The sequence below is a fragment of the Malurus melanocephalus genome, unplaced genomic scaffold (assembly GCF_030028575.1).
Source record: "Malurus melanocephalus ecotype Western Australia unplaced genomic scaffold, MMel_1.1 scaffold_311, whole genome shotgun sequence".
Lineage (NCBI taxonomy): Eukaryota > Metazoa > Chordata > Aves > Passeriformes > Maluridae > Malurus > Malurus melanocephalus.
The window spans coordinates 426,302-453,362 of record NW_026623543.1 but is presented as its reverse complement, the minus strand read 5'-3'; the positions used below and the strand labels follow the sequence as shown (position 1 = coordinate 453,362).

General features: G+C 37.5%; 1 protein-coding gene across 2 annotated transcripts in view; it reads left to right on the top strand.

Annotated features, from left to right (window-relative positions):
* SYT1 (synaptotagmin 1) overlaps window positions 1-27,061 on the top strand; it is a 336,960-nt gene that overhangs the window by 53,396 nt on the left and 256,503 nt on the right. The gene's annotated exons all lie outside the window — the stretch shown is intronic.

Here is a 27,061-nt window from a genome sequence, read left to right as displayed (position 1 = left end):
GGTATTACAGAAGGAGGTGTTGAAGTAGAGCAACTCTTTTGCAACTTGTTTAAATGGTGAACCACTTGACCCAATGTGCATTTTCTCTAATAAATGAGTAATGTTTGTTTAAGACATTTTATGTTGTTCGTGTGTGTGGATGCTCCTGGCTCATCCTGTGGCAGATGGGCTGTTTGCCTGCTGCATTATACAGCAAATGGCTGTGAGTCTTCTCTCAGAGACAGATTCAAGGTAATCCGATTTTGAGATGGGAGTTGTATATAGGGGCTGAGGAGAGTATTTCAGCTGATGTTTGGATATCGTTGCATTTTTTATTCATAGACTCCAGATAGCAGGTGTTAGTTTTGCATTGCAAAGAACTATGGATGTCGGAGATATCTGGGTGAGATTTATGCGTACATGTTACAAGAGAGAACACGCTGCTTTTTATTCTGTTTCTGTACAAAAATGGGTATTAGAACAAGAATGGCGGCCAGAGTGGATTATAGTTCCACTGGAACAATGCCAGAAGCTCAGTAGACTTAATGTAACTCTGTAATTTGTCGCACTTTTCTTGCCTTTTAAAGGGAGACTTTTTAGTTCTAACTGTGACCTTACCCTATAGGCTATTACTTAGGCAACATTCCCACTCAGAAATAACCACAAAAAAAATTACTTTGTGTCACCAGCACATTCTTTGCATAATTTTATTTATATTCTTACTCAAATAGAATGTATTTTAGATTTTATGTATATCACTCACTCTGAAGGTGGTATGGTATCATTTGTGTTAGGGGGCTGATTCTCTCCTTCATTATATCAGCCAGTGTAAATGGCAAAAAATGTGATTTTAGTCTCATACAGAGCCACTCAAGCCTTTCCAGTATTTAGATAAAAATGGTATTTCCTGCCTAAAGATGAAGGGCCTGTGCCGTTGTGCTGATCAGGTGGGTGTGGAGGAAAGAGTAGAGTTGCCAACATCTTGTGGGAGTCCCCTTAGCCAGGGAGGTGGGAGAAGAGGTTGTCCTGCCAGCTGCTCTAGCTGCTCAGCGCTCCTGTGCATCACCTGAGGCTTTCCAGGGGACACAGGACAGCTTTGTAGGCAGAGAAGGCATTTTCTGACTGAGGTCAGCTCTGGTTCTGTTGGTCAAGCCATCTCAGAGCCCTCCTGTTGTTTCTTGTAAAGGCCCAACCAGTTCAAGGCACTGGGCTGCACACCTCTCTCTGCCATCGTGGCACCACCTACAGATGCACGGGGAATTGTCATCTGAGACATTGACCACTGCTAGATGTGTGCACTGACAGTCTTCTCACATATCATTACTCTAGGGACAGATATTTAAGTCCAGGTTTGCTATACATAATGTAATGCTAAATACTAACAATTAACATGACTGCTTCCTATTTGTGGTGTGTGGGGACACAGAATTGCATAGGTGACAGATTTTTTTCCAAATACAAAATACTCTGCTTACAACGTGAGTTAATTTCTATTTCCCTGCAATTATCAATAGCAGCAATTATGTAGGGAGCGTACATTTTTTGGAAGGTTACATAGATTATGTAGCAATTGCAAGCATTTTCATGTAAGCTTACTTCATAAAATTCAAAATATGTGTGGATTAATGTTCTACAGCAAACTTTTATTGTGATTTAATTTAACATTTCAGACATTTTACTATTCAGTATCTTACTTTCTACGTATGTATATTTAATATGTATAATTTCAATTTACTACTATCAAATGAGCTGAATTAGGAAAAGGCAGGACAGTGTTTGTCACCGTTTGAAAGACAGGTATTTGCTAATGAAGGCAGGGACCCCCCTTGGAGTGGTGGCTATGACTCTCTTCCCTCCGAATTATTACAGCTTTGAAAAAAAAATCACGGGCTTTCAGGCAGGAATATGGGTAAAAAGGAATAACAGTTTTTACTAATATATATATATAACAAGGTGAAACAAGTAACAATAACAATGCAACAACAGCGCAGTCTAAACCTAGTGACAGCTTTATAGAAACAGTCTCCTTCTTGGCAAGATTACAGTTTGGTTGGCAGCGGCGCCGCTGGCCCCCCGCCTGAGCAGGGAGGGCACGATGGCTCCTCAGAGATGCAGGGGACGTGGTGGTGCAAATCCCGGCTGGCTCAGATCTCCCGCGGCTGGGAWAATCATACAAGATGGCAGAGGTGGATGAAGAAAAGTTTCTCTGCAAAACTCACAGCGGAAAAAACGCCGGTGCTCTTCTGGACAGGAAGAAATCCAGGACAGCAAAAGAGACGAGCAGGAATCCCGCGGACGCGAGACGGGAATGGAGCAGAGTTCACCCTCCTGAAGCTGGAGTCCTAGCAAAACCCCGGCCCAGCAAAAGCATGGGGCGCCAGCAGGAAAAAACCCCTCTCTCCCCCAAACCGCGAGAGAAAAAAAAAAAAATCAAAACCCACTCCCCAATCCCCACCCCACCACACAAAGGCTGTCTCCCCATTTAGGGTGTGCCCAATAGGTGTCATTGTCTCTTCAATCGCCCGGCCATTAACAAAACAGCTCGGCCATCAAGGTATCCCAGCAACAAATGGGGGAAGGAAAAAAATTCCAAAGTGAACAAAAAGAGAGGAATTTAAACCCACAACAGTGTTCAAATAATTTTGCTTGATAAATACTTCAAAACCTATAGAAAATACAGTAGAAATGCTTAAATTCTCGTTAAAATTTGTCTGTTTTACTCAGTGTTTTGCACAGTAATACAAACTAAAACACATTAGGTAATTTCTTGGGCAGTTTTCACATGGTTATCTATCTTTAATCTAGAGATGCTTTAAAACATACTCTGTAAAAAAAGAGGGGTTTTAATTAACAAATCCAGTAGTATTACTTTTAAGCCCAGTTGAAGTACTAAGCCAAGAAACAAGAGGGTATGCAGGTAAATACTGTCTCTCCAGTAAAAAAAATGCTCCTGACATGGACGCTGATCTCATCTGCGACATTAATATTTTTAAAACTGAGAATCATATTTCTTCCTTGGGGGCTCAGTAGATTTATCAGTGTTTCATTTCCTGCATAGTAAAGGAATGGACCATGTTCTGTCAAATCAATCTGTGTGGTCACATGTCTTGGTCTGTTGGAGGGCTCTGCTGATACTAGGGCCCTTCACAGGAGCAAAGCATAAAAATGCATATTTCTTTCTAGGACAGAAACAAATAGTTCTGTTTGAAAACCCCTGGTATTGGTATTTAAAGTACTGAAAGTTCTGTTGAAGTTTTGTAGGCTCTTGTAATTTAGCATATTCAGGTGGTGCTTCCTTAAGCATCCACACCAGTGACTTCCATTTAGAACCTTTGTTTGTATCCATGTATGTTTGAGTACTTTCATCTAAACTTGATTTTGCCCCTCCCTTTTTTATCCTGAGTTTCAAATATTGGGAAAATAAGATTTAATTGGTATTGCTTATTTAAAAACTGTTGAGGTGTTGCAAGATGTAATGAGATTATCAGCCTAGATGTTTCATTTTTGTTTTTCTTCATCCTGGGGTTTTTTGCCCATTTAATATGTTYCTATACCTTTAACTTGTGTAGAATGCTCTCAATTTTTGCTTCCTTGGTGGATATATCTGAACTGGATATTACATGTAATTTTGTTAATTATATTTGATTTGTGCTTAGAATAGTATGAAAACTACCAAATAGTAAAACAACTTCTTCTGCAAAACAGATAGACTGTTTTTTTATATATATAAAAAAAAAAATGTGTTACATTTTTTAAAGCACCCTCTGTATCTTTTGATTATACTTTTCATAAAGTGACACATTTGGAAAATGTTTGTGTTTTCATGAGATTAATGCCTGTATTAAATAAAAGGTGCTGATAGTAATTGAGTTGTTCATGCCATAGAGTGAGAGTCATTCCAGAGGAGATGCATTTACTTTAGGATGCTGGGGGGGGCCTCGGGAGCATCAGCAACCACCYCTGGGCAGTGCCTCCAATAGCAGTTGCTCACAGAGCTGCACAGTTGCAGCAGCGGGGGAACAGCTGCTGCCTTTGTGTGCTTTTGCCGCTCCCTTAACAAATGGCTGATTAGAAATTGAGCAAAAAATGATACTCAGCACAAAACAGGAAGGTGTCTTGTGCTTCTGAAGTGTGCATGTGACATGGGGAGAGGAAAAGGAGATGCATTGGGAGGAAACATTGTCTCCTTAGATAAATTTGGCTTTTCAGTGCCATGGAAAATGTCTCGTTTTGTATCATGGAAAGTCAGGTGTTGCAACCCATCAACAGCTTTTAGGGGGGGAGGAGGTGGGTAGAAAAAAAAAAAATCAAGTCAAGATGTATAATTGTGCAGCTGAGGCAATGTTTTGGGGCGGTCTGCTTTGAATTGCTCTAATTGATACAAGTGTCCCTTAAAAATGTCTAATTCCTTCTGTCATGTGAAGATACTCAGAGGTGAACACCATTAGTTCAGCTTGGAGGCTTGTTGCAAGTCCTGGTGAAAACAGTGCACATCAAATTAATTGCTAGAGGGCTAACTGTGATCTGATGGTTTTTTCCCCAAGCCTGTCCTTGGTACTGATCAGTTCCATCTTAAGTTTCAAGAAAACCATGGTGGCAGATGCTTCCATTTGGTGATAAATGGCAACCCATTTGAACTTACAGGGAATAAGAGAGGATGGGGTCGATGAAGTAGCTGCTTATGCCATTGGGGTCCTCCCTGTTAATCTACCTGAGTAACTGATTGACCTTTGGGCAAGAGAAAGAGCAGAAAATAGATCCTGGTTGAACAGAGAGATGTGAAGAAAAGCACCCTTGCTTACATAAAGCAGGGATTGCTATCATGCATTATTGGGTCACCTCATGCCATCATCTTTTCCTGTCTGTTTCTGGAAATGGCAACAATACTTGCCTTTATCACAGAGATGCTGTGGTGACTTCATTAATAAAACAATTTAAATTTGTTTGGAAATCTTCAGTGACCTTCAGGCCATAGGCCTGTAATTAGTCGGAGGGATTTTTTTCTTTGAGTTGTTGGTCCTTATACTATCATACATAATCAGTGGGGCCCATTTGTGTTTTGGCTACAACTGCCTCCTGGCACTGAGTTGACAGCACTTTTTAAATATTAAATAAATTGTTGGCACCTGATGCTAGTTCAGAATTAATGTAACATTAAATATCCTGGTTCTGTAATCCTGACCATGACTGCTTGGATTTAATTTTGTGGCACACCAGGTATTGTAGAAAGTAGGGCAAGTGTGGAGAATGGGTTTGCACCCCCTATCTCCTGCCACCCTCTTGCGCATATGAGAAGACCTTCCACAAAAGCCAGACCATAGTACAAACACAGTCCCAACTGTTTACAGTGAGAGAACACCTCAATTCAAACAGCTGTCAGGGAGCAGGTATTAATCATGCCAGTATTCAGCAAGCCATGTATGAGAGCTTTCTTGTTCCTTTGAGCTTAATATGGATAAAGCCAGTAAAGAAAGAGAAAATGGAAAAGGTGGCTTCACTGATAAGAAAACCTACCATAAACTTGGAATTAGTGACAGTGTGTACCAGATTTGCCTCTGGAGTGTTTCATTAGTATTGTGTACTGCCTCTACTGCATGTTAGCTTTCTGCTGACTTGTCACCTGAGATAACAACATCATCTATTTAAAAGGCTCAGGAAGGATACAAATTAGTTTCCTACTGTCCTGAGAAAAATGTGAATACTAAACACAATCAATGTTTCCACACTCGGTGGAAACTGTTCTGTGTTTATGATTTACACATTCTTCTTATTAAAAAAAAAATCCCCCCCCCCCATAACTTTTTTTCCTCAGATCATATGACAGACTGTATCAGGCAGATAAATCTCATTCAGTAGATGAAGTAATGTACAATAACATTATGGGACCAGCTGCTCTCTTAATTTGCTGCATGGACTGCATTTGCAGAGCCCAATAAGGTTGAAACCAATTAGCTGATTAGAAGGTGCCAGAAATAAGATAGAACGCTGAAGTGGCAGCAGAAGTAAATGCAGTTCTCCAGTCATTTTGCTCAGCAATACTGATCTATAGGGTCACTGAGCAGTATATTGTATACACTGAGCAGTGTATTGTGCCTAAGATTATATTTATCCAACAACACCTTTTAGTTTTAAACTTACTTAAGAGATCCTGATGAAGTTGCAATACTAACTAGTACAATACTAATAAGTACTAGTTCTGCAGATGAAATGGCAGATTTTAGTAAATGGAACAACTGAGCATGGATCTAAGTCAGTAGTCACGAGCTAGATAAAAGTAGGCAAGGTATAAAACTGAATGTTTTAATAGATTTGCAATAGTAAGATAGAGTTTTTTTTGAAGAAGTAATATCTCATGTAAATGTAAATTTGTGGTTCAATTATCAAAGTGATTTTTTTTGTCATTCTGCATGTCTTAGGATGCAAGATCAGAGTCAGGCATTGCACTTGCAACCAAGACGGCTGATGGTGAGCCGTGAATAGGAACACTACKGGAAGGTAGTGTTCAGAGCAAATACTAAAAGAAACAAATAAACAGAAAGTGGATTCTGGAGGGCTCCAGAATCTAGTTTTAAATATGTGAGCTGTAGTTTTCAGCTCTCAAATAAGCTCATGAAAACTGTAATTTATCAGATTCTGTCTATGCTGGTGCAGCAAAGCACAAGGACGGCAAAAAAATGGGGAATGATGGTAGGCTTTGCGCATAAGGTCTACAGAAGCAGAGCAGCACATCCCATGACACCACTTATATCCGTGGGTGCGAGACAGATCATATCTTGTGCAGGAGAAATGAAGCCAGCTGAGTGTAAATAGAAGCATTTATAGCTCTCCCATCACAGGCACTGCAGTGACCTCAGAGTAGCTGCTGTTACATATCCTTGAGCCCTGCTAGAGCAGAACATCTTTCATTAAACTCAGTGGACCTATCCTAGACTCACATGAGGCTCTCTCTAGCATGTGTATCTCTGTAAGCCAAGTCCAAATAGTTCCTGCAAGTTCTGTAGTAAACGAGGGCAAGCAACATTTTGTTTAGAGCAGGTTGAGTTGAAGGCTCTGAGCTCTACTCTTTCAACCTTTAACATGTATAAAGGCTGTTTAACACTGCAATCAGCAGTATTGGGAAATAACTGTAACAACTGTCATCCTAAAAGAAGTGGCACAAGTGTGAATATCTGTTCCTTGTAGGACACTGTTGGAGACCATATACTTGTGTGCACTATCACAGATAATTGTTTTCTGAATGAAGCTGTTTGTACATAGTTGCTTGCTTTTGCTTTTGTATTTGTGTACAAGTAATGGATCTCTGATGTTGCTGTTAGTGTTGCCTTTCCTTATTTCCATTTTGCTAGAGTTGAAACAGGCTCTATCACTACTGCTAATGGTTTTTCATCATCGAATTGTTTTATATATATGTGGGGTTTTATGAATTTCTTTGAAGTTTAATTAATTTACAAATAAGATAAGCAACTATTGCAATGGGCAACTCAATATAAGACATGGGCTCTTTCTGGGAAATGCACAGTTGGCTTAAAAGAAAGATGTTTAGTGATAGCATATTAATTTGCTAACTAGTTTTTGGAGCAGTTTACAGCCTTTTCAGTCAAGTGCCTGGAGCTGTGAGCAGTGCATGCTGGTAAATGCTCCCTCAGTATCACGATACCAAATGTACAGCATGGGAAAATGTACTGCTGTCATGGCCCAGAGCTTGAGCTGGGGACAATTAACCAGAATAGTGTTCAGTCAACACCTGGGTTACTAACTTAGCTTGGAAAATTCCTTATCAAGCATCTCCTACAGTGGCTTTCCCAGTCAATTACTGGCTTTTCTTTTGACCTTGTTGTAAAAGAATTGCCAAGGCCTCACTAGCACTTACTCTTCCTTGCACCTCAGTCATTTCTGTTTAGAAAAATGAAAAGGTTACTGCTCTTTAAATATCCCTTCACAAGGGTCTGTGATAATTGAACTGTCTGAATTCATGTATCTAGTTAGGTAAGCCTCTTTCTTTACAAAAAATAAGTACTTGACTTTTGTCAATTCTTACCTCCTCAGGAAGAAATTGCATGTGTGAGCCTGTCCTGGAAAGAGGCTGTTAGTGAAACAGTGGTGCAGATGTGATGTTACAAAGTTCTTTTGTCCCCTCTATTCAGATTTAATCCACTAACAGCATCTCTCATACTGCATCTGAGCAGTTACGTTAAAAAAACCAAAACAAAACTATTATGCCTGCAAAATTTTTCTGTATTTAATCTATTAGGAATGTAGATACATTGAGATAAGTTACAGAGTTGAGACCTCCGAAATGGAATTCTTCATGGCTGGTGCTGGATAGTCTTTTTCCTATGTATTTTGACTTACTGTCACTGGCGACACTTATATAAGGTAGAGTTGATGTTCAAGTATATGAAAATGTCACCTAACAGTTCAGTAGTTGAAATGGAAAGATCACAAATATCTCAGGGGCATGAAATAGTGAGTTCCACAAGAAAGTTAGATAGATTGTTTTAATTAGCACATTTATTCTATGGAAAAACAGTGTACAATTCTGTAATCTGAAGATTTGTATTCTGTTATCATCTGTTTATTCTTTATCATGCATAGCTGCTCCTGGAAAATGTTAGTAGCTGTTTAAGGGATTTTGAGAACTTAAGGTAAGTAGGGATCTCCTTGGCTGCCAACTCCAGCTCCTTACTGTTTCAGGTAGCACCTCATAGTGCTCCACCCTATGTGCTTGTAAAGCACAGCATAGGTACATGTAATTCTGGGAAGGGAATGGAAGCTGCATCCATTTCTTCTATTCCGAGGCTGTTGGATGGGAGCTGCATCCATTTCTTTTATTCCAAGGGTGTTATAGATTCTTATTGGTTCAATGTTTGGACTTTTTTTGTTTCATTTTTTGATTTACAGCCAAACTTTATTCATAGCCATCTTATATTTATTTATTTGTTCTTATGCCAGCTGTGGCTCGTAGACTGAATAATTTTTCCTTCCTTTCACTGCTTGGTTCCCTGGCATATTTTCTCTTGACTTTCATTTCACCAGACCAGATATGCTTAAGCATTTTTAGTCTCTTTTTTTTTTCAGACAGATTTTCCATTTCTCTGACCGTGTTGGCTCCTTTTTTCTGTACCTCTTCCAGTTTAAGCCTATCACTCTTTAACATGAGTGAACAGGGTTCTATGGCAATTTAGAGATAGCAATGATTAGATTTTGCCCATATCGGTATTTCCTTCTCTCCTGAAAAATCTTGTTTGATGCAGCTTAGAGTTGSACTGTCCATATAAAACTAAAAACTCATACTTAAATCCTATGACTTATCCTTTTCCACCTCAGTCATTTTCAACTGATKAAATTCTGGCTTATGGAAGAAATATTTTTATTAGTCCTTAGGGGGATGGCCTTGCCATTTATATGCTAGATTTTTATTTCATCGGTATTTTTCGTGTTCTCAAGGTCATCCAGTTCTTTGCATAAGGATATCCCAAAGCTCCTTGGTATTGATTATCTCCCCAAAAAATGAATTACCAGGATAGTTCACTAATACAGTACTGACACTTTGGCCAAAGTCGTTATGAAAATAACAAGATTGCTTCCAAGACTGGTCACTGAGGCACTCTCTTAAGAGCTTCACTCCAGCCTGAAACTTTCTAACAGTAGCCACTTTAATTTCCCCTTTTGTTACTTACTGACCTAATATTTCTGATATTAATCCTTATTTTATGTCAACTGAGTAATGATTTCCCATGTGGCGTGATATGAAAAATGCTTATCTGAACTTCAAATGTGTGAGGTCTCTCACATGTCCAGTGTTTAATAATCTCCAGAACCCTGAAGATAGATACTGAATTGATACAGTGTGATCTGTCTACTCATCCTCCCTTGACATGCATGTCTTTAAATTAAATACACTTATTCTGAAAACTTTTTCTGAAAAAATACATCTTTTGAAAAGCTTTCCCACCATATGGTGGGAAATGCTTTCTCCTCTCTCCTACTTTGCTGCCCTATGCTATTCTGCCCTCTTCTATACCTATAGGACAAGATAATGATCTTGCTATCAGAAGTATCCTCTTCCTGTTCTTTAAGACTTTGGGCTGGAAATGGTTCTGTCACCCTCAGCTTAATCTTTTTGAACCTTTCTGCTACATTTATAATTAACTGATAGTTTATATTTTTTTCTCTTATTACACATCTTCATCCTTGCATTTGGTATTTCCAGCCTGATCCTAAATTCTGTACCATCTTCACTACATTGTGATCCCTTTCTCATTTTTCTTCATTGTATTTTATTCATACAGGTAAAAAATACTTTCCTATTTGGTCTTCCATATGACTAGTGCATTTATTGCTTATCCCACTCCATGTATGTGCATATAGGTGATTTTGAAGAGCAAATATTTTTGAGTAATAAAATAGCTTCAAATATAGCAGCAGAACCCTCTAGATCTTAATCCTTAATTCCAAATACAATAATTAATCCTTAATTCCAAATACAAAACTCCAAAGTAACTTTTGGCTTACAATACACTCCTTATACAAAGGGTAGGCGGATATGTGAAGGAGCAGCATAATTTATTTGCTCAAGTTTTAGTCTAGCCTTTCCCCTGCAAATAAAATGAAAGAATAGTTTTCAAACTTCGTATTACAGTCTGTGTTAAAGGAACACATTACCTTCTCTTTTATATGTTAAGTCAGGCTAATATTCAGATTTTGGATGGTTTTGGAAGACCTAAAGGAGAAAGTGAAAAGTATCAGTCCGATTGTAATTGGGAGACTGTTCCCCACAGACAAGTGAATGTGTGAGATTAATAAGGGTGAAATGAAGCACTCTAGACTGCAAACTTTGAAACTGGGCACAGCAAGCAGAAATTAATGTAAAAGGAGAAGAGGAAAAGAAGAAAAGCAATAAGGAATGCCATCACTAGGCAGGCACTGACCATACAGAGTAGGCTAGGGCCAGGCAGGCCATGGGTTTAGGTATACTGGGGTGGAACTGAGTTTCCTGCTATGAGAAGAAGGGGGACTGCAATTTCCCACCTAAAGCAATGTGAAAGATAGGGGGAGAAAAGGAAGAGGAAAAAGATGTTGAGCCTTGAGGAGAAATGTTCACTGGAGGCAACCACAGCTTCAGTGACACAGTGAAATAGAAGATTAATATAAAGAAAGACAGTGGATACTAATGCACTGTAATAATTTATTTACCTGAGCATGAAGTGACAATGAGTGCTTCCAGCCATGTTTGAGTTAAGTGAAAAAGGTGAAAGGGAAAAGAAAATTGAGAGACCAGAGTTTAATTATTATTTACTTTTTATTTGTTTACCCAATGTAAACATTGAAGTAACTTCTGCTGACTTTGTTGGTCTCCTTTGTCTGTATGATCTAATTAATAGTGGGGATGATTTTTGCCTTTTGGAAGGAATACAGTATCTTTCAAGCTTATGAATAATTCTGCTATTCTATAATGTGTTGCATTACTTACCAGGTACGGGGCCACTTATCTGATTCATATTGGTGTTTCAAAAGTAACTATTTTAATTTCGATAATTCAGTACTAAGAAAAATTCCAGTTGCTTTTGTATGGATTTCAATAGTTGATGCTGTAATCATAGTGTAAAAGTCTTCAATATATTAATTGAGTAATGCAGAGCAAAATCCAGAGCTGCCTAACTTGAAAGATCATAGGGCTCCTTTAGAGGTTTCCTGCCTTCTTGCCTTTTTTTTTTTTTTTTTAAATAATTATAATTATTTTCTATTCTTTTGGGGAACAATGTTGCATAATTGTATCTGCATGGCCAGGAAAAGGATGATGAAAGTGTCATGGCTCATTTGGATTGCAGAAAGCTCTGTGTGTGTGTGTTGTGTGTGTGTGTGTGTGTGTGTGTGTGTGTGTGTGCCTCCATTTGTCAAATTTCTGTGAAATAATGCCTACTAGAGGAGAGCAGGATGTGTTTTAGAAAAAAGGTGGCCAAGTTCTCACAAAGCTTATCTGGCTCCTTATTGGGGCTGAAAATCTGGGGTAACTTAAAACAGTCCTTAACTTTCTCAGAACTGCCTCATGGTGCTTCTTCATCCTTGTTGAAGTACCAGCTTGTTCCTCCAAGAAAAAATGTTGGAGCTGTGCTGGGTGTATAGCTACTAGCCGGTTAATGGAGGTGAGACACTTCAGTGTCTTCTTGAGTGGTAGAGTTCAGTATGTGTTATGAAATTAAACTGGTTGTGTAATCTTCTAGAAAGTGCCAAACATTCAAAGTAAGTGGATGAAAACTTCAAAACAGAAGTTTATTAACACTTGCTGGAGAATCTCATGGCGCTCCCAGCAGTTCCTGCTATGGGGCTGCTTTAACACCTAGTCAAGGAATCTAGATCCATCATATGCAGTGTTTAGTGTGTATAATGACCAAAGATGCTTCAGTTTAAGGCAAGAGGCAGCAGATGAATATGACAGTGAAAGGGGGTACAAGTCCCAGAAAATGGATTTTAAAGAATAAATATGAGGTGCGTTTTGATCATAGCCTGAATTACACAGCTCATTTCTGCAGCCTTTGTGCTGAAAAGGTTTGGCCAGGCTTATAGTGCTGTTGACTGCTTTAATATGTACTGTTCTTTGCAGTACTGTGTTTTGAAGCTCTGCATAGAGTCAGGAACCACTGTTTATGTTTTTGGAATTTTAGTGGCCTCCGCATCGAGAGGATTTAGAAAATCTAAACTCTGGTTTCTGTTTCTTCCTCAGTTTCATTTGTAATAAAAATAACTAAAGAAGGCTGTGTCACTGCATCTATTATTAGAAAAACTTACTTTTATCAGAACATAGTCTCTGTGATTTGTTTTTGTTGTAATTTTAAGTATTTACAATGTATTCCTTTTAAGGATTGGTTAAGTTATATGGGGGGAAAACCTTTCACTAACAAGCAGAGGAACAATAGCAGCAACTAAGAAACCCTGTTATGGTAATAGAAAGGTTTAYAGTTATATGGGTCTATATGGGAGTCTCACGCAAGCCTGTACTGTCGTAAATCACAGAGATATTACATTATACTGAAAGGGGTGAAGATGCTCAGCTGACTAGATTTGCAGCTACATCAATAGTTAAGTCAGTTCTAGGGAATTATATAGATGTTTCAGTGATTTAAAGGAATAGAATAAAAATGCACTTTTATCTCCATGGTGGACCAGTATAATGAGTAATATTGAGAATGGTTGTAAAGAAACAGTATGTAACAAAGTAAATTCTCTTCACTCAGCTTTAACACTGTAATTAAAACACAAATGCTATTTATGGAAAAACCTTTTGTGTCCCCGTTTGAAAGACAGGTATTTGCTAATGAAGGCAGGGACCCCCCCTTAGAGTGGTGGCTATGACCCCCCTTCCCTCCGAATTATTATAGCTTTGAAAAAAAAAATCACGGGCTTTCAGGCAGGAACATGGGTAAAAGGGAATAACAGTTTTTACTTTATATATATATATATATATATATATATATATATATATATATATATATATAACACGGTGAAACAAGTACCAATAACAATAGCAACAACACAGCCCAGTCCAAACCTAGTGACAGCCTTATAGAAACAGTCTCCCTCTTGGCGAAGTTACAGTTTCGTTGGGAGGAACGCTGCTGGTTCCTGGCTGAGCAGGGAGGGCGCGACGACTCTTCGGAGGCTGCAGGGGACGTGGTGGCGCAGGGTCCCGGCCAGCTCAGATCTCCTGCGGCTGCGATGATCGATACAAAGTGGCAGAGGTGGATGGAGAAAAAGTTTCTCTGCAAAACTCACAGCGGAAACCGCCGGTGCTCTTCTGGACAGCAAGAAACCCAGAACCGCACAGAGTCGAGCAGGAATCCCGCCCGCTGGGAGACGGGATGGAGCAGAGTTCATCCCCCTGAAGCTGGAATCCTCCGGCCAGCCACAGCAGAGCAAAACCACCCCGCCRCAAGCAGGAAACACCCTCCTCTCCCCCAAGCCGCGAAAAAACCCAACTCCCAATCCCCACCCCACCACACAAAAGCTGTCTCGACAATTTAGGGTGTGGCCATAGGTATCATTGTCCCTTCAATCCCCCGGCCATTAACGAGATGACTTGGCCATTAAGATATCCCAGCAACAAATGGGAACGAAAAAATTCCAAAAGAAAAGGAACAAAAGGAGAAGAATTTTAACCCACGACATTTTGTTAAAAAACAATTACAGTAGCTTGTTTTATTCTGTTCTTTCATTGAAAGACAATAAAAAATTTTATTCAGTTTTTTTGCTTTCAACTAAAATGCTATTGAATTTTCATATATGATCATTTTGCTCTTTTTCTCCTCCCATCTGTCTATTTCACCTTTAAGTTTTAAAGAGCTATTTTTTCCTTAAATATTGGGTCATTTTTAATTGCTGTCAGCAGTTTGTTAGTCAGAATAAAGCTTACTCTAGTTTCAGTCATGGATTTGTGAAAGCTTCCAGTATTAACTGCTGCAAATAGCTTTTGTGGCAACACACTGCTCTCCTCTCCAGCACAGCTCATTGGACATCCATGTCCTCTGCTGTTTAAATGAAGGTGGAACATCCTGCATTGAGATGTTAAATTCTCATAATACTATTTTTTTCTGAGCATAGTATTCAAAGAATACACAAAACCATGCCAAAATAGTGATTATTAGCATATCCAAAACGGCAGTTATAACTTATATTATAAATGCTTATTTTCACGAGTTTAATAATGTATATTAGAATAGACATATTAGAAGGGTTCTGTGTTTTCAAATGGATGCATTTCAGTGTAATCTCTACACAAACACAACACTGTGATTGGATAGCATGTCACTGCTGTTCATTTTGTTCATTTGTTTGTTTTTCTACTTCCTCAGTAATTATTGTGGAGAGATGATCTCCTCATTTACTGACATTCTGTAGGATCACAGCAGTAGTTCACCTGAAATGACTGTTTGTAGTCTTACAGGTCTTACTGCTGAGGCTTTTTGAATGCTAATGTAGGTCATAATTAATCAATAGTGATTTTGCAAAACATAAAACATTTATATATTCTTCATAACTGACACCTAAATTCTCCACAAGAGACAGCCTGAAATAGTAGCAGAGCTTGTCCTCACATCTCTCTGTTATAGGCTTGTCCTGTTTGATGTGCTTGCCCTAAATAGTCTCTGAGGTGAGTTGTTTGGATGCCTCATTTCAGCTGAATATAGCTTTGCATACTCCTGTAGCACATCAAACAATAGGATACCGAAATTTTAAATAGCAGACAGCAAAATATGAAAATATTCTTTTCTGCTCATCTTACAGAAGCAAAATTTTAATGTGTCAGTATTATTTCTAGAAATACCATTTTGAGTAGTTTAAATAAAGAAAAAGCTTTATGTGCTTATTGAAAGACTGGTGGTTTGCTTCCTGTGTAAAATGCAATCTTAACCTTCTGGTGTTAAAACAAGCACATTTTTTTCTCATGTGTTTATGTTTTGTCTTTATATCATTAGAATGAGAGTTTATAACTTACATTCTTTGTTCTAACATTTTTACTACTCTGTTTCTGCTTGATATGAATTACAGTAGATTTTCCAACAGAACGGGACATAAAAGTTGCAATTTACTGAAAGTAATTGGGTACTGCGTCCTGATTCTCCAATGCCAATGTCAGTATATTTTTAAACTCATTGGTTTATTGCTATAATGTTTTCCTTTCTTTTCACTAAATATTTGCACAGTTCCAGCATGCTAGGACTCCAGTCTTAATTAAATCTGAGGATTGAACTGAAAAGAGAATGGGTATTTATTATCTGGGAAAAATGTGGAAGGGAAGGATCTGGGATCCAATAAACGTGTAAAATGAAGTAAGCAATTCCCTCCTCACTCCTCTCCGCTCAAAAATCAACCCACCAACAACTAGAGGAATAGTTAAAAAATTAATTTAGATCCTTAATTCTTCAAATGCACATGAGAGACCAAGTGGTTAACAAATTTATTAGTGTTGTTCTATGTCAGCACTGACACAATACTGTGTCTATAAAAAGTGATCTAGGCAATTAATTTGTAACTCTTCCTTAGGAGTGTATAAAAAACTGAAATCACATGAAGGTGAGGGAGAATTTGGGGTATACTATAAACATTATATTCTATTATATTGTATAAAGGTAATAATCTAAAACTGTATGCCTGCCGGAGGAGCAACTTTGCAATTTCAAAACCTGGAGATGAAGCTGATTGTGTTACCTAAATTGGTTTTTTTTTTCAAAAAATAGATCTAATAAATTCTTCATACCCTAGTTAAAATTCTGCATTGAGGGTTGAATTTTGATGTTTGCCCTTTGGAAAAAGAGATTTTTGATTGACATTATTAAGGAAATCGTTAACAAGTATTGGAGGTGACCAAAGTTAAACGTAGTAGGTTTTACTGAAATCTCTAATTATAATATATGCCTGACTCCCATGAAGGTTGCTGGAAATTATCTGCTTTCTCATTTAGATTCTTTTATATACTTCATTGGGTGCTTTTGTGCATCTTTTAGACATGTAAATACCTCATCTGCTGGTCTAAACAAAGAAGTGCATGTGCTGGCATTGCTGTGCCAATGATGAAAGTCGGGTATGCTTTGCCACGAATCAGCGGGCTTTGTTAATTTATGCCCCTTACTCTAGCTGTAATCCGTTCGGTTGCCAGCTGACCAAAAAAAAAAAAATCAAGTGAGAAATAATATTTCAGGAGAACAAATAAATGTATTTTGAAGCAGACAAAAACTAAAATTACTTCCAAATGACACAAAGCTGTAAGTATGTGACATATCTGGGTTAGTTTCATATAAAACAATGGGTAATATTAAGTACTTGGCAAAAAAATAGAAAATTGGAATCACACAATACAAAGCTCTTCTGTTTGGCATCAGTTCCATAATACAATAAAACTTATAATTTGTAAGCTTGTTTGGTTTTCAGAAAAAGACTGAGAATGATTTGATCTGTCCTGATACATCAAACAATATGGTGCATGTGGTTTAAAAACAAAGCAGTTAAGCAAAATTTTACTCTGACTACCTGATGATTCATGAACCAGTCTATGCACACAGTCAGTTATGCCTTTCTGAGGAATTATTTGTAGAATATTTAAATAGTCTGGACAGAATGTGGAACTGCTGAGAATAATATTGTATTACGAGTTACTCCTTCGAATTGTTTCAGGTCAGTATGGACTGACGACATGACAGTGAGTCGCTGTTTTCTTGAATACAATGCAATATACCATTTATATTGGAAATGAAGTTTTGCCTCAAGTATTGTTTTGTCCATGTTAAAATATTCCTAAAGTAAACTCTGAAATGTGAGAAACAGAATTACATATTTAATCATCTTTCTGCTTCTTTTTACGTATGTGTTATCACAAACTTGAGAAATTGCAGTTCTGTCAATAAGGGTCACCACTAAGTTGTCACCTGCATGCATCCATGCAAGTGCAAAACACCAACCTGGAAGCACCAACAGCCAATATGATGGATGAGTTCCTTAGTGGACTGGATGCTCTTGAATTTTTTAGAGAGATCAAAGAAATGTATGGAGTAGAAGGAAACTGAGAGAAGTGAGATTCAACAGGAATGATATTGTGAAGAAGTGGACAAGCTTTGACAGGCTGTAAATTAAGGGAAAAGAATTAGAGTAAGCAGGAAGGCAAAAAGACAAAAAGAGGGAGAAGGGGGCTAATGCAGTTACGGACATGAGGTGCTTATAATATACTAACCAGAACAAAGACAGTTGAGTAATTTTTCTTGTGCTGCATTTGGAAAGTGGAACAAGTGGATGGAAATGAGGCTGGTGGCAACAGAGGTGGCATCTGGTTTGAGGGCTATGACCTCAATAGCTGCATCTAGAATGCATGACTAGTGCTTTTGGGTGTCCTGGTTGCTTGTTTATCAGTGTGACTGKAAACCAGGGTGGAAATGATAGGAGAAAGAAAGTGAGGAGAGGTCATTGTGTGCAGTTAGAGATCATTCTGTCAAACTTGAGACTAGAACTGTGATTCGTTTCCTTCTTGAGTCTGGGTCAGATCAAACTAACTTCCTTCATCATGGTTCATGTGCTGCTGATTTAGGTTAGTCACTAAAACAGGGGTGGTGACACACCAGGGTTTTACCTGTGGCAGAGCACCATCTGCACAACAAAAATGGCTTTTCTAACTCTGCCTGTAGCAGGTAGGCTGAGGGTATGCAAGAGCTTGGGAGGGAACAAAACCAGGAAAAGTGACCCGAGTCGACCAGAGGGATATTCTGGGCCTTAGAATGTCATGCTCAACAATAAAAACTGCAGGCTTTTCTTTCCAAAGTAGTTATTTCTTGGAGGCTGTTTGAGCACTGGGTTGCTGGTGGGATGGAGGGATTGCTTTTGCTTCACTTGTGTATTTTTCCCGTTTTTTTGCTTCACTTTTTAAATTGTCTTTGTCTCAACCCATGAGATTTTTCTTGCTTCTGTGATTCAAATTCTTCCCTCCATGCTTGGTGGTAGTGTGAATGGGTGGCTGGTGGGCACTTGGTTTTTGGCCAGGGTCAACCCACCACAGTATCTGAAATTTCAGTGTCCTCCTGAATCCTGTTCAGAGATAGTCAGAAAGCTGCCAGCTAGAAATTAAGCAGTAGTGTCAGTTTATCTGTAGCTAAAAAAAATGATTTGATTCAAAATTTGAAAACAAAAGAAAAAAAATGCTATATATGTTTTACAGGAACTGATTATGTCAATGGCCATTGAGGGGATTTGGACATTTTAATGGGATTGTGCTGTTACTTTCCTGATAAGTAAAATTGTCTGTATCACTTAATATTCTGTTGGAGGTTCTCAGAAAGCACAAAGCACTTGTTTTTATGACACATTATTTCACACCTTTTAAGCCTCATCACCTAATATTGTTAAACGTCAGGAAATCCGTAGAAAACTAAGTAGACTTTTCATATGCCTATAACATTTTTTTTGTGTTTTTTTCAGAAATATTTTTGAAGTAATGGTTTTAAGATTGATTGAGCTATTGGTCATGATATTTTGCTCATCACATTGGGACTATCTCAATAAACTTTTGGTATTCAAGTAATCGACCACTACTAAATTTGTATCTGGTTATTTGCTTTCTATTTCGAGTCTTGAGAGAAATAATAGTATCCATCATAAGTTCATGTTTTTCAGAATGTCTTGCTAAGGTACAAACTAAAAGGCTCCAAAACTGCCATTCACCTACACCTTTGTTGAGGCACTGCAGACTGCTTTCCTGTCCTGTTAAGCGACAGGCATTTGCTTATAGTTAAGAAAGTAGTACATCAAAGGCAAATGGAAATTATGTAAAATGCTATTTTTACCACAACCTGGTTAGTCTGGAATGATGGATTGGTTATTAATATATTTATGTTCATACATCTATATGCATATAATATGTGTGAAAGTTAACAATAGAGAAGATGAAGATTAAAAAAATATGTGGGCCTTGCTCTCTTTCCTCTGCCAAGGCAGAATTAACAATGTGTGTTGGATAGTTATAATTAAAAATAAATTTAAGATTAATTTATTATATTATAAAATCTCATGTGTATTTTAATGTGTATAATTCCTGATGAAAACCTGGCTTTGCTGTAGTGAGTTGGCTGGGGTGTTCCCATTTTTTCCTGTTTCCAAGTGTGTGCAACTCTAAAAACTGGCTATCTAAGCTGTGTTACCCGGTTAGACAGTAGGACCTCCGAGCTTAAAATGCAAAGCATTCCTCCTCTTAAATGATACTTTGTGGTAATGTTAACCATATTTGACTGCTTTCTTATGCACCTGTTCATGGTTTGTGTGTACATTCTGACAAAGAGGCTTCCTGGAAAGTGGTTGATAAAGAAGTGATGATGAACTTGTCATTTGTTCTAAATGCAAACACCAGTTTTCAAGGGGCCTAATTAAAATCTTTGTCTGATTCCTAGTTGCAAGGGAGCTCTGCCTGGGTTCATGTGATGAGTTCATGCTGTTAGAGCTTTCTAATTTGATTGGGGTTTTTTTTCCTTGATTTTATGAGTAAAGCTGGTTTTTTTTTCAATGCTCGTAAATAAGTCTTTGCCAGAGGAAATGGCAATCTTCCCTTTAAATGTTGCAGATGGGAAACAATGCTTGTTAAGTGCATTTAATTTTTTTTTTGCCTTTGTGTATACAAGAAAAATGCAGCTCAGCTCATCAAAGCTGTTTGTAGAGGAAAGTGCTTCTTTCTAACTGAGTTGGCTAATTAACTACTGTTTTGAAGAGATCCAACCTGGGGTAATGTACAGGATTTTGATAAACTGTGAGCTTCTATTAGCAGAGCTTTGTCAAGATTGTTCTGTCATCTTAAAAAGGACATACTGAGTTTCTTAGGTGCATACGGGCATACTGTACATCAGCTTGATGTTGGCAAAGAACATTAAACTCTTGATCTGTCATTACACGTTGTCAGCTGGTTACATTAATTGACTTTAATAATCGATAGTTGAGCAAGTCCACTGATGTGGAAGATGGAATATCAGAAACTTGCCCTTTCTTTGACATGTTGTTAGTTGTATGTTTGGGCTATTTTCATTTGTGGCATGAGAAAAAACCAATTGTTCCTTCTGTAGAGAGTTCGAAATGAGATACTGTGTGTGGTGTCTTTCATAAATTAAAGGTTATGCTCATAGCTTAATTTTTCATATTTTTTCAGTCTTTTCATAGCTTTTAATTTCTCTTTAGTAACAAGTAAATGAATTGGTCAATATAGAATGAGATGTCATTAAATCAATGTGGTAAGGGAGGTCAGAATGAGAGTTTAAAGGTAGGAGTTGGCACAATAAAAGGAAATGTAATGTTTTTGCTCTGTAGGGAACTTCTGATTGTTTTAATTGCATGCTTCAGCATTCATGTTGAAGAAAATGTTTACAGCAAAGCAAGACGTCTGTCACAGTCTGCTTTTGCTACAGGTAAAAAAAATAATATTAACGATCGATGAAGCAAAAGCAGCAAGAACATTACTAAGTAGTATCTATACATAAGTGAAGGGGAAGCAGGAGGATGATATTTACACAGAATTTCAGATGAGAACTAATTAAGTAGGGGGTAATAGAAATACTCCCTTTGTCTTCTTGTTACTTAAGTGCAGACCAAAGTATGTATTTGCCCATTTTTATTGTGGTTTTGATTAGGAAGTAGAGAAATGGACCAGAATTTCCTTCCCTGATTCTGTATAATTTTAATATATAAACAAGAATTTCAGTCCAAATTCTTCTGGGAAAAAAATATCCCCAAAAGGATGTCCAAAAAAATACCATACTGAGATAAGAGAGATCAGAAAACACATATAAGCTTAAATACTGACATGTGAGACAGGTACATTTTTTTGAAGGATGAGAACTCAAGAGATATTGGCCACATGTCACCAATGACATTTTTTTGTAAATGTCTAGCTGTGTGCTACCATATGGATACCTAAAACAACACACAGGGAGAGAACAAATTTGCAAGTTGCAACTACCAGATTAGACAGTTCTGTGTTCACATGACTCAATACTGCAGTCACTTTGTGTTCTGCTCTTGCTTTACCCAATAAAATGAAACATTGTTCCTCCTAGGTTTTAGACCATCCTCTTGGATTCTGTGTTTACACTTGTCTGCCTTATACTTGCCCATGCCATATAAGGAAAGAAAATTGATCTAACATTTATTATTATTATTATTATTATTACTACTCTTTCTCCTTCACCATTCTGAATAACAGGAAAGGTAGACATGGTGGAAAAATCTTGCAAGTTTTATCTCAAAGTGTTAATAGAATAATGGTTTTGATGGTTCCAATTCATTTCACTTGTAGTAAAGTGTGAAGCTTTCTCATACCTGTGTTTTGATTTATGTATCTTTCTTGGTGATTAAGTGCTTGTAGTCTAGGTACAGTTACTCTACTACTAATGAAATTATGATCCTGAGCATGCCCAGTTTAAGCCATACAATTTTTTTCAGTGCAAGGGGACTCACATATGGAGCTAAGGATCAGTGGCGATCTAATGTGTCATGCAGTGGTTTTGACTAATTCCTGGAAGATGAAGGCATCCATTTCCTTGCCTTTGCTTAGGCAGAAGTATAGGCAAGTTCAGAGCATCTCACTGAAATGGAAGAATGGTTCCAAGAATTCAGATCAGGGATTCTCATAGCCTTCGATCTACAGTGTTAACCATCCGGTCTCCAACAAGCCATAGCATATTTCCAAAGAAGAGAAGAATAGCATGAAATACATAACATATCTCTAGAAAATTCCCAGCCTACAGCTGTTTTCAGCTCAAGGGATTTCCTGAAGCTGGTGTGATACCTCCAGCTCTCAGTGACTCTCTCTTCAAAATTCATGTTAAGTTTCGCCATACMGTTTTTTTAAGTTTACTTGCACTCCCTAATATGTTTCTGAGAGTTTCATAGATCTTTCACCTGTTTGGCAAAGAATTATGTTGTTTGTTTTGCACTTTGCTCCTACCAGCTTCCTTTAAAGTTGCTAGTTTTCCTACATAAGTTAGACCAAGCCTAAAATGATATGAAGTTTGGGTTTGAGTCCTCTGTCTTGATAAAAATTATTGCAGAAGATCACAGAAACCCAGTTTTGCAGTTGAACTTCTTTACAAACAGCTTTGCAGAAGGACAATAGAATTTTTAAAGCACTGACAAGATAGAAATTGTCAGTTGACACTTTTCCTCACAAAACTGTTGTATACCTGGTCTATATGGATCATAAGAGGCACTGAGATCAATTAGCCTGTGTTTTTACTCATGTGGTAGGTACTCACACTTAACACAAGTTATTGTAGAAAGCTACAAGGATAGTGATATAAGCTGGATTTTGCTGATACTTTGAAAGATGGCCCGTGTTTGGAGGRTGAAAGGGAGACCTGACAAAAGTAATTCAGGGTGAAATTATGTCTGTGTATTATTTAAGTTATTATTCATGTAACAAAGTCTTCATAACATTGCATGAATTGAAGCTTAAAGTTTGTGCTTTGGTGTAATTAACAATCGTTTGCAGTAAAATAAAGGGATCATCCAAACCTCTACATGTCACCTGATTAATTTAGGTCAAGGCTGACTGAAAGATCTTACTGGTCTAGATTATTAAAGACTTCTGTGGTTGTTTCAGAGTGGAGATAACTTCAGTATGGTTCAGACTGAAAGAAATGATTTTTGTTTAGCACAGGAGATAAAAAATACAGTCAGAAATCCCTGAAAGAAAATAAGGAAATATTACTACTTTCTTCCAGAGCTAAAGAATTTTGCAGTTTTGTGAGTTTTGGTCCTTTTTTTTTTTTTTCTTACCTGAATAATGCTTCATGGAATTATTCAGTCTCTTTCTATGTTTCTAAATATTCCGAACTTTTAAAAAAGGGAGGCCAGTGCACAAAATGGAGAGATACACTTTAAAAACTAACTGAAGGGATTAAAGAATATGTGAGTTTTGTACTTCAATAGTTTGTGGTGGTAATATAAATACTTTGTACTACTAAATTGTGTTAAGAGCACTGAATATTAGGAGCACGTAATAGTCAAATATGTGGTAGGGGGCTGCAGCTGTAGCATTATCATCAGTAGTGGAACATACTAATGATTGACAGGTGCAGAAAAATCAATTAAATAGTTTTCTTCTGAATATTGGTTGTAATTATTTTGTTGACAAGATATCCTTATATTGCAATGCCAGGTAATGTTTATGTTTTCTTCCAAAACATTACATAAAGTTTTCTAGTGAAAACAAACAAACAAAAAAAAACAACCCGCGGTCAGAAAATACACATTTGAAGGCATTTTATCCCAGTCATTTGAGGTAGAGATGGCAATAGGATGACATTGTAAATTTGCTCAGTTTTATATTTTTTCTCTCTGAAGCTGCATGTTCTTTATAAAATAACTGCTGACAAGCCCTTAGGATTGCCGATGTAAATAGCCAGTGTCAGTATGTATTTCATGCAGAGCAGAGCTGTACCTTTAGGTGAATACCTCTCAAAGTGAGCTGTCCGCTAACCCTCATTTTAGCTCAAGTTATAGAAATGAAAAGTTCATCTTTCTGTGGACAGTTTTTGTCCCCCCAGAAAGGAATGAGAGCAAACTGAATTTATCTTCATCTTCTAGTGTCTCTGGTAGGATGCTCTGTAAGTTGGTCATTGACCTTTCTTGATAAGAAAGCCTTTTCCCATCATCTTTTAATACTTGCTGCCTTCTTTCTCTTACTGCATTTCCCCCAAAATGTTCAGACTACTGAGGAAGTGTCTAAAAACCAGGCTTTTGACGAAGAACTAGTTCATTAAAAATATGCCACTAGCTTAAGTATCTTTTAATGCAATTACAAAAGYAAGACACAGCAAAAGAAACAACCACTACCCCCAACCTCCATTTTGTTTGCATTTTGTATCTCCATAAACGACACATAAAGATTTTCCTCAGAGAGTATTAGTGTTCTGGCAAGCTCTCACTTGTGGTCTGTAGACCATCAAAGTGCTGACAGATGCACTATTCTACAGAAATGCAAAAATTATATTTGTTTTTCTGTATGTATCCTGCAAAACTGCAAAACATTCAGGTCTCTCCTTGCTACTCTGTTCCAGCTCACTCAAGCCATCTGCTTGGTTTTCCTGCTGCATTTGGTCTCATTAGTCATGTTCACATGTACTTCAGGCTGCCTAATTTCATTATGCAAAGTATTATGCACTGTTCATCCAATAAGTGAGAGAGGTTCATTCTGCTGCCTAAGGGACTTGTAAAAAGAAGTTTTAAATCTCTAAGAAAACGTAAAAATTCTTGTTAAAACATGATTCATGCTTCACTGTTACCTATATTAAAACATCCTAAAACTTACTTTATTGATTTATCTGTCTTTTCCTGAGTGCCATATTTTAACTCCTGTCTCTTAGAAATATTTGCATCTGACTAGGATTACAGTTAAGATCTCAACACAAAACTACCCGTCATATTTGAAAGAAGCCTTTTTGGCAGAGCTGAGTTTTCTGCCTAGCAGTGAGATTGCCAGTTCTGACAGGATATGTTTGTGCCATGCCTGTGAATATTCACTAGAAATAGCAAAATCATAAGCCCTTTGAAAAGGAAAAGAATTCACAGAGGGAAGAGGGATCTGTTAATGAAAAAAGACGAAAAATTCCATTTACAGTCATGGCTGATTGTGCTCTGGTTTCTCAAAACTCCAGAGGCTGATTGTGATAAACTCACAGCATCCTATTGCCCAACAGACTTCTTGTGCCAAGATGAAAAAGATCTAAAAAGAGTTTCCCATGATGTTTTTTGATACTCCCTCTGTGTGTTATCCCAGCTAGAACTCTGCCAGGACCCCAGTGGACAGAAGAGTACCAGAAAATTGGTCAGCACTGAGCTGAGGAGGGAATGGCTGAGACTTGATGGGCAAAGGCAGTGGATTAATAGTCAACCTGGATAATTGTGAAGGGCATAAAAATTGGACGTGGAATGGGAAATTGGGACTGACTAGACAAAAAAAAGTCAGAATTGGCAGCGAGCTCTAGAGAAGACAAATTTAATAAGGAATTGGATATGTGGACAGCAGATGTAGAGCTGCCAGCATAACTGCCAGTAGTACCAGCCAGTAATCCTGTCCAGAGAGAACTGGGAATGGTTGAGAAATGAGCCAGGAAGGCAGGAAAATGAAATTGAGTGGGAGTTGTCTTGGGTCTATAGGAATTTACAATGTATGCTGCATGCACTGAAGGAAAAAATAGAGGGGAGTTGGAGAAGAAATGAGGATCCATTATTTGGCGTATAAAATCAGTGGATTTTATTATCTCCAAAAAAAATTGATCATGAAAATAGTTGGTTTTTTTTAAATCTTCCCTATAAGGTGTATGAGTTCTAGAGCATTCACAGAAAATGAGGGGTAAACCCTTTAAATTTCTTAGGAAAACAACCCGAGCACTGAATAAGCATAGCTCCCCACAAAATATTGTGACTCGGAGACTGTCATAAAGCCTTGAAATAGACTGAACTAAATTTTGAGTGCTTGATATTGCAGTGATTTTTTTATTAGTGTTGTGGTTTGCATCTAATGAGTTTAATTTCACTTTGTTGTTTTGATAAATAAATATATTCTATCCAGACAGCCGCAAGCTACAAAATAATTGTTGATTGTGAACATTTTTAACCAGCTTTTCCTGGTAGTTTTTTGATTAAAACCCTCTATCCTGGAGTAATTTGAAGGATTTAGTCTTTCTTTCCTTTTCTGGTGGAAAAGACACATTATTTGGTGGTGTAAATTCTTGTGCCACCTGACTTTGGTGACTGTAAATTGAATTCAATGCACCTTGCTGATAAGGACTTTTTATAGAAAATTCCATCAGTTTTACAGTATTGATTTGTTAGTACTTAACTAGTAAAAAATGAAAGCTTCCAGAGTATTTAAAATTATTTTAATGAATTTTTTATTTAATGCAATGCTTTTGCTGTTTGAAAAAAACCCTTTATTTGTAATTCTACAGTTTTAAATGTTATCAAGTCTGACAGAATGAAATATTGATAGTACTTCCCCTGAGGAAAATAGTCAAAAATGCTACATATAATACATGGGGATTGAGGACAGGTTTTATGGGTTCTGATTCAGGTACTGGGCAAGGATTCAAGGCATTTAAGACTGAAAAGGTTCCTTAAACCTGACTCATTGTGTGTCATATTGTTTAATTTTTGTGTACCTTGGCATTCATCTTTGGAACAAATAATGTGATATAGTTTTACTCCTTTCCTGTCTCAGGGATTCAATTTATAAAAATCTTTAAGATCTCTAACAGTCTTCTTCAAACAATTTCCAGCACAGTGAGCGTTCAGTCTTAACTGGAGCTTCTAGTCATAGCTGTGGGGGAAAAGTCATGTGAATTCCATTAATATACCAGAATAGGAGACTATAGAAGGAAAATAGAAGAGCAGAGAAGGGAAAAAAAAAAAACCCTAGAATAATGTGAATAGTTCTAGGAAATGACAGGAGTCTAAGATTGAATTGACTGATGTCACTTTTGCCCCTTAATCAAAACTGTTTTGAAATTGTCTGTGTATAGAAGTTAAAAGATGTTTAAGTATAAATCCATGTCTTTCCGATACC